Genomic DNA, 12,094 nt, shown 5'->3' with positions numbered 1-12,094 from the left:
GTTACAGATACTGAGCAAATGAGAGGGGAAAAATAATTTTGACTGATGGGGAAATAGCTAGAGGAAAACAAATTGGACACAACATAGATCTACCTTATTATGGAGGGCAATATTTAAAAATTAGTACCATCTTTGGGCATATGGTAGTAAATTGTACTTTCACTTCTAAAGGCAATACTTGATTCCAGGCCAGACTAGTGGAATTAAAGTCTCATGAGTTGAAATCTGTAAAATCTTTAAGTAAAATAAGTTTGAACTGTCTCAACAGAGTTCCCATTTGGCAGGAGCCCATAAGAGAAATACAAACTAAATTGGCAAATTTAGTCAGAGATTTCACAAGTGAACCGAAGCAACATTCACATGGTTTCAATGAGTTTGAAACAGTGAGTCAAGATCTTATTCTTCCTTCGATTTATGGTATTACGTCTTGTGGGTGTTAAAAGATGATCGGAGTTGGAAATAGATGCCAATTCCCAAACTCATTGAAGCAAGAATGACTAAATAATACTAAAGTAGGGATTAAGGCAAGTTGTCAACGAAGAAGAAGGCACAGGATTTTATATATACAGTACATGTCTTGCAATTATTATTTCCCATCAGTCCAGAAAACATAAAATCTGGAGCACACACTTCCAAATACACTGGACAACAAAGAGTTTGTTTCCTAAATACTTTTGAGTGTATCTTATGGATTTTTAGCTGCTGATCATGACAGTCACCATGAAATTACCATATCACACGCCATTTTTTTGAAATTGCCTATATTTGTTACTTCAATTCATAATTCAAGTCAGAATAATTGATGCCAAGATTAAGGAAGGCATTTTTGTTCGTCCACAAATCAAACAGGTAATCAATGGCAGACAATTTGATGAACTTCTAGTGGGACTGGAGAAAACCGCGTAGAAGGCATTGAAGAATGTTGTTGAAAATTTTCTTGGCAACTACAGAGCACCAATCCATATGTAGTTGGTTGACAACATGCTTCAAGCATACAAAACTATGAAGCGCAACATGTCACTGAAGATTTGTTTTCTGCATTTCCACTTAGACTTCTTCCCTACAAATCTTGGTGCTGTCAGTGATAGCACAGTAAAATGTTTCACCAGGACATTGCTGTCATGGAGAAAAGGTATCAGGGCAAGTGGCATCCATCAATACTGACTGATTATTGTTAGACGCTAAAGCGAGAAGCCTCAAACATTTGAGTTAAATGAATATCATCAACAAAACATTTTTAGCTTAGTTGAAGTTTTGCAAAGTTTCAGCATCATTATGCATTATATTCAATAAAAGTTAATTTCTTGTTTCTCCAAATTCCTACATGATACAAGTAATCTGAAATGATATTTGTGTTCAAGCAGTCTATCATAGACAAAAAATCTGAGGATTTTGAAAGTATTTGTTGTCCAGTGATATCTGAAAAGTCATTTTAATGCAGCCAGTGCTTTAGGAGACAGTAGATAAAACAAAGGAAAGAAGATGATATTTAACAATTAATTAATTCAATCTGCTATACTAGGCGAGGAAGTGATTTTCCACGTTTGTATCTATGTATTTTGATATTCCCAGCTGTTGAAAGAGGTTGTGTACAATCCAGTTGCACAGTGAAACTTGCTTCAATATAATGTGAAAGACTTGCTGAATAACTGCAAGATTTGCTATGTAATGTTGGCAGCCTCAATTTCAAACAAAACACAAGTCCATGCTGAAGAGTTGGGTTCAGAGTGTTTCAGTTTAACACCAGCTCTAGTAAGAAGTTCAATGAAAAGGGTAAAAAAAAATGCAAGCTCTTACATATAGGGTTCCCTGTTCCTTGGTCTGAACACACTATAAAACTGGTAACCAATAGCCATAACTTCTATCTGTGTACTTATATTGCTCAAAAAAAATCAGGATCAAACTGATACCTGCAGTACATGTTTAATGAAGTTAGACACTGAATATGTGCTGAAACAAGACCTTATTAACAATATGTCATTTAATAGTGTTGTGTCATATTTGCTGCAAAGGAAATTGTTCTTTCTTCTCCTACATGTGCATTTGACATGTTTCCGGTGTCGCACCTAATTCTATTGTTCCCATAGTTAAAGGAAAGTGCACCAATACGTCATTTCATATCTTACCAGAACAGTTGGGAATAATTATATATGGGTGATAGCAGCAATATTAGTCCCCGAAGTTAGAATAAGATTGATTTCTGTGTGGAGCACCACAGGAAAGTACACTATGACATATGCAAGAATGGGTACCATTATAGATTACTTCTTGTTTGACATTGTGCCAATTTTGACAGTTGTTTAAGATGGCAGTTGTGGCTGTGGTTTATTACAAAAATCAACATGAATTCCCATTAAAATATAGAAAAAAATATGATAGATGTTTCTCTTGAGGTTTATGGCCAATATAGTATCTGTCTTAAGAGGCAAATTTTATTAATAATATTTTTCTGTACATTAAAACAGTTACTATTGTTTCCCACAGCCTTTTAATTCAGATGCATTTGCTTTGGCATAATGCAGCCTTCTCATGGCAATTTGGGAATATTTAGCTCCATGTATACAACACAAAGGACTGTATGTTCAGACAGAGCTACAGAATGGGTATTATACTGTACTTTCCTGGTCTAGGTGGAGCTTCTCTATTCAGACGAGATAACAAATTTAACATGTTATGGATATGGCTAGAGAGGAGAGTAAATAACAAATATTTCTACTCCTGATCCCCAAACAATTTGTCTAAAATCCAACCCTGGCCAATAGTAGTAAACACGTTCTATAACAACTGTGATACTCTGATTCTGAATGACATTTTACTGAATACAATAAACTTTGAATTCACTGAGAAAGTACAGTAGAGCTCTACTGCCATCCATTAATGCAGATGAATTTCTATAGAGAAACACATGAAAAGAACGCATTGGACCTTACTTTCTGACTTAGCAGGTAATTCAATTTCTAGATATAAAATAGGTGACATCAAAAATCAAAAGTTCTGTTAATTTAAGCTAGAAAATGTTGACATAGCCTTTTGGTGATGATGTCACACAGTGCCAATGTTCATGAGGGTTACCAATGATTTAGTCATTTAGTCAGTGGTTTAAAATGTCATGTGACCGGCAACAATGAATGAGTCAGGTTTTATAAAAACAAACAAACATTTATTAAACTCAGCTCAAAATTAGTAAAAAGATAAACAAATGAAAACCTTAACCGCAAGTAAACTGCTATGCGGCCATTTAACAAACGAACACTCAGTACTGGTTCTTAAAGTGGTAAATTGGAACACAGTTCTTAAAATAGTAAATTTGAAAGTCCAAGAGATGTATACAGTCAATTAGGAGAGACTTTCCTGAAGTACAGAATTCCTCAAAGACGTTACTGCTGATCTCAGCCAGAACCTGCCTTGTCTGCAGGATTCTCGACGATGGAAATATAATGGTTTAAAGGCACTGACCTTTTTCTCTGTAGGATAGACTAGATACTGCACAACCTTTTCTGTTGCTTTAGCAGAGGTTATCTCATGCAGATCACTCTTACTTGAACGATTTCAATAATGGTTGATCCTCTCCAAAACCACCGAACGATTCCTCCAGGTTCCTGTCTTCACTCTCCAATACTACTGAAAAGGTACATCAACAAACCTGGCAGCGATTGGTGAAACTACCGGCCCAACACTTCTGTACCTTACAATAGAAAGTAAAACTCTGTTTTAAAACTATACTGCGTCATGAGACTAATACGCAGCATAGCGGAGAATCTGACTGATGATCTAACTGAAAACTAACTGCATCACCAGGGGTCTCCCTTTTATACACCTGCTGAGAACAGGTCATCACATGACCTCACATCGGCGGGAAAATTACATCATATGACGTCCACAAGACCACCACATCATCCTCACAAGAGTCACAAGATCTCCATGAAGTATGTAACAAGAAAAATCAAGAGTGTTGGACTGATATATTTTCTTGACAATTTTATTCTAACCTCTCTTTTAAGCAATATTTAAAATGGACCATACTATTAATTTACTTAGTTTTAATGTGAAAGGATTAAACCATCCTGTGAAATGTAATAAGATATTTAATTATGTTAAGAAATTGGATGTCTCAATTTTTTTTTACAAGAAACACATGTTCATAAATGTGATAATTTACATCTTTTCTGCTATTGGAAGGACTTAATGTTTCATTCCTCCTTTCAGGCTAAGGCTACAGGAGTTTTGATTCTTATAGACAATACAGTTTCTTTTGTTCAACATAATGTAGTGTCTGATACCAATGGGTGTTTTGTTATAGTGTCAGGAAAATTAGATAATAAATTAATGGTTTTTGCTAATTTGTATGCCCCGAATATAGATGATCCAGGTTTTTCTTGAACGCTTTTACCAGATTTAAGTCTGTATTCTCTGGTTTTAGGAGGCGACTTCAACTGTTGTTTAGACCCTGTTTTAGATCACTCAACTTTTAAACGATTGACTTTTAGTAGATCTGCCTCCTTTATTCAATCTTTTTTAATGAAATGTGATCGTGCTGATGTTTGGCGCTCTTTGCATCCAATAGATAGAGAGTACTCATTTTTTTCTCATGTTCATCATACGTATTCCAGGATTGATTATTTTTTTTGTTGATAGACAATTGATTCCATTGGTTCAATCCCGTGAATATAAAGAAATTGCTGTTTCAGATCATGCTTTTGTGTTTTTATCTTTAAATCTTCCGGGTATCTCCCGAATAAACAGATTCTGGCGTTTTAATCCAACTCTGTTGTCTGATAAGGAGTTTTTTTAATTTTTGGAGAGACAAATTACTTTTTTTTTAAGACAATATGCTAGAAGAGACTTCTAGTCTTATTTTATGGGATGCCTTTAAGGCTTATATTAGAGGACAAATTATTTCTTCTACCGCAAGTGTTAAGAAAAAAGCTAATAAGGAGAGATTTGAATTAGCCAATCAGTTGAAACAATTAGACCAAAAATATGCTTTGGCTCTAGATCTTGCTTTATATAAAAGACGTGTTGAAATTAAAACTAAATTCAATCTACTTTTAACTTATCCAATTGAAACTCAACTGTTAAAAGATAAAAGTCAGTTTTATGTTCATGGAGATAAAATGGGTAAACTATTGGCTAACTAACTCAAGACCTTATTGTTAAGTGCCAAATTTAAGAAATTTGTAAAGCTAATGGTGATAAAACATCTGATCATTTAGAAATAAACGATACTTTTAGAGAATTCTATTCTAAACTTTATAGTTCTGATCCTCCTAAAGATAATACTATAATGAATAATTTCTTAGATCGATTAAACATTCCTACACTTTCTGATGATAATCAAAAATTGCTGCAATCAACCGATTTCTTATGAGGAAATTGCCGAAGTTGTTCACTCTTTGCACTCGGGGAAGGCTCCGGGTCCTGTTGGATTTTCTGGAGAGTTTTATAAGGCTTTTCCTCTCTGCTTATACCTCATTTATATTTAGTCCTTTTGGACTTTTTTAAATTAGGTAGGTTGCCACAATCTTTTTATGAGGCCTCTATTTTGCTTATTCTTAAAAAGAATAAGGATCCAACTAAATGTTCTTATAGACCAATTTCCTTACTTAATGTTGATACTAAAATTTTATCTAAACTTTTGGCTCGTAGGATTGAAAATATTTTGTCATCTATTATTTCTGATGATCAGGCTGGATTTATCAAAAATCGACACTCCCACTTTAATATTCGTCATTTATTGAATGTTATTTATTCTCCTTCTAAAGAGATATCAGAATGTGTGATATCCTTAGATGCTGAGAAAGCCTTTGATTGGGTTGAATGGAATTATTTATTTAAAACTTCAGAAAAATTTAACTTTGGGCCCGATTTTATTCAATAGATTAAATTACTTTATTTATCTCCCTCTGATCAGGTTCTTACTAACTTTCAGAACTCTAAACCATTATAAACTTCAACGTGGAACCAGACAAGGTTGTCCTTTGAGTCTGCTTTTTGATTTGGTCTTAGAACCTTTAGCTATTGCTTTCCGGGAATCTAATGATATCACTGGTATTTTAAGGAGGGGTATTATTCACAGAGTGTCACTTTATGCTGATGACCTTTTGCTCTACATTTCTAATGTGGAGTCTTCTTTACCTTCCGTACTTTTACTCTCCTTCTTTAGTCAGTTTTCAGCATATAAACTTAACCTTCATAAGAGTGAACTTTTTCCTTTGAATAATTTGGTATTAGTTAATACTAACCTTCCTTTTAAAATTGTAAAAAATCAATTTACTTACTTGGGTGTAACAATTACTAGGAATTATAAATTCCTTTTTAAATGAAACTTTTTTACACTTCTGAATTATGTTAAGAAGGCACTATCAAATTGGTCACCCCACTCTTTAACATTGATAGGCCGAATTCTAGTAAAATGGATATTTTGCCTAAATTTTTATATTTATTTCAGGCCATACCTGTTTTTATTCCTAAATTCTTTTTTGATTCTCTGGATTCTATTATATCTTCTTATATATGGAAAAATAAAATTTCTCGACTAAATAAGTTCATCTTCAAAAAGCTAAAAAGAATGGAGGTTTAGCCTTATACAATTTTAGGTTTTATTACTGGGCAGTCAATATATGGAATCTTATGTTTTGGTTATATTATATTAATCAAGAGGACTGTCCGGTCTGGGTTTCTTTAGAAGCTAATTCTGTTAATAAATTTTCTATCATTTCTCTTCTCGGATCTTCAATTCCTTTATCTTCAAGTAATTTAACTGATAATGTTGTAGTCAAACACACCTTGAGGATTTGTGTACAATTTAGAAAATATTTTGGTTTATTGAGTTTTTCACTTTCAAGTCCCATTTTTTTCTAACTTTTTTTAAACCTTCTATAACTGATGTAGTTTTTAAAGAGTGGAATAGATTGAGTATTAAACGTTTTCAGGATTTGTTTGTTGGAGATAGTCTCTCTTCATTTAAACAATTGTCAGCTAAGTATAGCCTACCCAAACCCCACTTTTTTCGATACTTGCAAATTAGAGACTTTTTGCATTCTCAAGTACATACATTTCCTAAAAGTCCAGATAAGAATTTACTTGATACAATTTTTATTTTGAAACCCTTCCATAATGGACCTATACCTAATATTTATGGGATGTTGTTGGGAATGCAAAATATTCCTTTAGACAAAATTAAACATCTCTGGGAACAAGATTTACAGATTCCAATTTCTGAGGATACTTGGAATGACATTTTTAAATTGGTTAATACCTCATTGTTATGTGCCAGTCATTCCCTCCTACAATTTAAAGTGGTTCATAGGGCCCACATGACTAAAGATAAGCGCTTTGGTTTTTATTGGCATATATCTCCCTATTGTGACAGATGTAACAATAGAGAAGCTTCACTAATTCATATGTTTTGGACTTGTCTGAGTCTTGAAAAATATTGGAAGGAAATATTCCAAACTTTTTCAGTGCTTTTTAAAGTAAGTGTTAAACCTAATCCTTTGACTGCCTTATTTGGTATTGTTGGAGGAAATGATATTATTTAGGAGTTACAAGATTTGCATACTTTGGCCTTTATTTTCCTTATAGCCAGGAGGGCATTGTTGCTTAAGTGGAAAGATGCCACTCCGCCTACTCATACTCATTGGTTAAATGATGTTATGTCATGCTTAAATTTACAGAAGATTCACTGTTCTATTTCTGAACCTAGACAAGATTTTTTTAACATTGTGGGGACCTTTTTTGAATTATTTTCAAAATCTTCGATTTGCTATTAAGCGCAGATGTTGGCTAACAGTATGTTTTATTATATGATAAGGATTTTTTCCTTTTTTTAACCAAACAGCTGGGTTTTCTTCTCTGTTAGTGGGTTAGTTTTTTTTGTATAATAGAAGTATCTTTTTCAATATTATGTTTAAATTTAATGTAAATGGATATGGGGTAATATGGGTATACTTGTGATTCCAATATATTATCAATGTATTCTTTTATGTAAGAAATCAATAAAAATATTGGAAAAAATTTTTAAGAAATATCTTAAATAAACCCAAATGAATTTCAAATGACCTTGTAAGTTGTAATCAATACTTAATAGCCTCTCTCTCCCTAAAGCATGAATACATATTATGGGCTATCATTACCTCAGATAATTATTTCAAACATTTGTACTTTAAAAAATATTTCTCTTGAGTTTGTTCATGTTTCATTTTTTACTATCCTGTGCACATGTACTGTTCTACATTTTGTGCTTTGTAATATATATAGTTGGTTAAAAGTTGTCTGTTATTTTTTGCTTACTAACAGTGTAAAATTTTCATGACGATCATCTGCTGTGCCAGCTTGAAAAGATCACTGTTCCTAGACACCCAAGAGGACCTATACCAAGTGCTTGATAGGAAGCCATGCTATGAAAGTGAAACCCATACAACAGAGATCCATAGATCAACTGACTACAAATAGTCATAGTCATACTTTATTGATCCCGAGGGAAATTGCTTTTCGTTACAGTTGCACCATAAATAATTAAATAGTAATAAAACCATAAATAATTAAATAGCAATATTTAATTATTACAGGAAATAAGTCCAGGACCAGCCTATTGGCTCAGGGTGTCTGACCCTCCAAGGGAGGAGTTGTAAAGTTTGATGGCTACAGGCAGGAATGACTTCCTATGATAGTCAGTGTTGCATCTCGGTGGAATAAGTCTCTGGCTGAATGTACTCCTGTGCCCAACCAGTCCATTATACTGTGGTAAACAGCTTATTCTTAACTATTGGGATTTCAATTCATATTAACACCTGCATTCCTATCTAAACACACACCTTAAAAATAATTTTCTGGCTCTACTTCAGTAAAAATAAAACTTCACTCTGCTTCTCCCTCTCCCATCCCTCACCACATCCCTTGTTTCCAATTTATATTGAACAAAGCTTATGGCTATCAAAATGGGATTTGTATATAATGCTTTCTAGATTATTTACTATTCTTAATTTATTGGAATCAAATACTTACAGCAAAACCTTTCAAGAGTCCCAGTGTAGATACCCATATATTGTCCAGCTCCTGATAATTTGAGAATATTTATTATGAAGGAAGTGTTAAAATATTTCAAAATAAAGTAACCTCATTGCAGCTTAATACTGCACCTATAGGCCTTCACAAAGTGCAAAGTAGAAAGCCTATCCCTCTAAAACACTAGAAAATCTGCAGTTGCTGGAAATGCAAAGCAACACACACAAAATGCTGGAGGAACTTGGCAGGTCAGGCAGCATCTACAGAAAAGAGTACAGTCAACATTTCGGACCGAGATCCTTCACCAAGACTGGGAAGGCAGGGGTGAAGGCCAAGTAAGAAAGTGCAAGGAGAGGAGGAAGAAGTACAAGGTGGCACGTGATAGGTGAAAACGGGGAAGGGGGTGAAGTAGAGACCTGAGAAGTTGATTGATGAAAGAGATAAAGGGCTGGAGGAGGGTGAATCTGATAGAAGAGCAGAGAAGACCATGGAAGAAAGAGAAAGAGTAGGATCACCAGGGGGAGGTGATGCAGAGGTAAGGAGATATGGTGAGAGAGGGAAACAGAAATGGGGAATGGTGAAAGAGGAAGTTTGAGAAGTCAATATTCATGCCAGCAGGTTGGAGGCTACCCAGATGAAATACAAGGTGTTGCTCCTCTAACCTGAGTGTGGCCTCATCACAGCAGTAGTGGAGGCAATGGACTGACACTTTGGAATGGGAAGTGGATTGAAATGGGTGGCTCCAGACAGATCCTACTAGTGGATGGAGCATAGGTGCTCAGTGAAGCAGTCTCCCAATCTACAACAGGTCTCACCAATATAGAGGAGGCCACACCGGGAGTACCAGATACAGTAGGTTACCCCAATAGACTCTTGGGTGAAGTGTCGCCTCACCTGGAAGGACAGTTTGCGGCCCTGAATGGTAGAGAGGGAGGAGGTGTCAGGGCAGGTGTGGCACTTGTTCCACTTGCAAGGTTAAGAACTAGGAGGGAGTTCAGTGGGGCAGGACAAGTGGACAAGGGAGTTGTATAGGGAGCAATCCCTGTAGAAAGCAGAAAGTCAGGGGGAGTGGGGGGGGGCAGAGAAAGGCATGCTTGGTGGTAGGATCCCGTTGGAGATTGCGGAAGGTCCTTCTGTTACTCTGAAATGCTAACCTCATAATCAAAAATTGAACCTTTCAATCGTAATTGCATCAACAGTACTATTCCTTTATTTCAGACACAAGTCATTAAATCCAAGAAAAAGGCCACATCTACAGTCAAATATTAAAAAAAACAATAATGTTAACATCTCAAGATAATACATAAACTTCAACCCAGCTCTGAAAATATATTAATCAAGTCAACAGGTGGCTTACATTAAAGTCTCTAGTGAAGCCTCGTCTAATAAAAATATTGAGCCTGCATTATATCAAGAATGTTATATGCATTGACACTGAATGCAATTCCAGTCTGCTTTTATTCTTACAGTATATACATATTTCCAGCTATCTTCCCCCTTTTAATCCAATACAGACAAGTTTATGATTCATACCCTAACATTATTGACAATACACAGAAGACCGCACAGAATCTAATGGGCAGTTTAAGAAAAAAATCTAGCTAGAAAGTTTTCAGTCATTCTTGGTGGAAATTATAACCTGGCCTGCATAACTGCGTCTGGTGATCTCACACTGAAATTAGTGAAATAAATATCAATGCCTTGCAGATCAGTCCTGGCCTTTTCCATTGGATAGATTAGAGTAAAATCCATCACAAAATTTTATGATGTTCAGTCCTTTTTTTTTCAAAATACTTTCTGATTCATTTTGATATTTAACTCAAGGCGACTGAGGCAAAGGCTAAATAAATTAAGCATCAATCTTCTTATCAGAAGGTTTAGGATAACTGGCTACGAGAATTATTCAGGGCTTTTGTAGTTTGTTCTCAATGACTGCCAAATCTGTGGAAGATTTTTAACATATGATTCCCAATGAACGATGTTGTTCATGAATTATTGTTCTCCATGCAGAAAAACCAGGTTAACTGTTCCAACTCAGCAGAGACATTTTCACAATCATAAAGTTGGGACCAGGACTTCCTGAGTTTTGAAATGATGGCTACTCAGATTCAAAAAGGAGCTGAGAGTGCAATTCTTCTTTCAGTACGGTAATCAGAAGTACACATGGTACTCCAGCTGCAGCCTAATTAGTCTTCCATATAGTCCGAGCATATCTTCCCTTTGTGTTATTATATATGTACATAACAAAGAACTTCAATTCCCATTGTGCAATGCCTGCAGTTCACCCGGAACCAGAAGTGACGCTGGTGAATGGCACACTCATGCACGCCCGCACACAGACGCTTTTTGGCAGGTGAGAGCATCCCAAGTAAAATGTGGTCAAGCCGAAACCATTTTGTAAATCTATAACTAAAATATGCTGTCTGTACACAACTACATATTGATTAAATAAAAGCATACACATGGGAGATGGCTTTAACTGGTGTATTCACATTGCAGTGAGACTGAGAGAGAGAGAACTATGCGCATGTGTAGCCAACAGCACATGTACAGACAACAGATCAATACCTCATGCTGGGGGGGGCATTGCTCTAAAAGAAATAGATCCATATCTTATACATCCTTCTCCTTTAGATTAATGTGTTACATGTCAATGTTTTTTTTACCCCGTAAGCGTCATTTTAGGCGCCTGGACGAGGCGGGTGGATGACGTCATTAACAAAATATGGAGAGGTTGCTGGAACACTCAGCAGTTAAGGGACAGCGGACTGTGAGCTACCAGCAGGAGAGCGAGCTGGATGGAGTTAGTTGAAGACTTCGCTACAGCAGTGGACGAGTCTAATACTTCTCCATGTCCAGAAGATTGTGATAATTAGCAGCACACAGTGCATATTGGATATGTGACTGTCACTTTGTAGGATCCATACTTGGATTTCTAGAGTATTCTGTGGCAACCACTTTTTGTTAATTTGTACATGGATTTGAGTGTGTTACACGGCGACTACTTGTGTTAAGGAATATTCCGTGACTGTCACTTTGTAATATCCCTACAGTGACACTTTATTACCCCCTGCATGGACTCTGGTAT

The sequence above is a fragment of the Mobula birostris genome, chromosome 8, assembly GCF_030028105.1.
Source record: "Mobula birostris isolate sMobBir1 chromosome 8, sMobBir1.hap1, whole genome shotgun sequence".
Lineage (NCBI taxonomy): Eukaryota > Metazoa > Chordata > Chondrichthyes > Myliobatiformes > Myliobatidae > Mobula > Mobula birostris.
Note: the sequence above shows the minus strand (reverse complement) of the source record.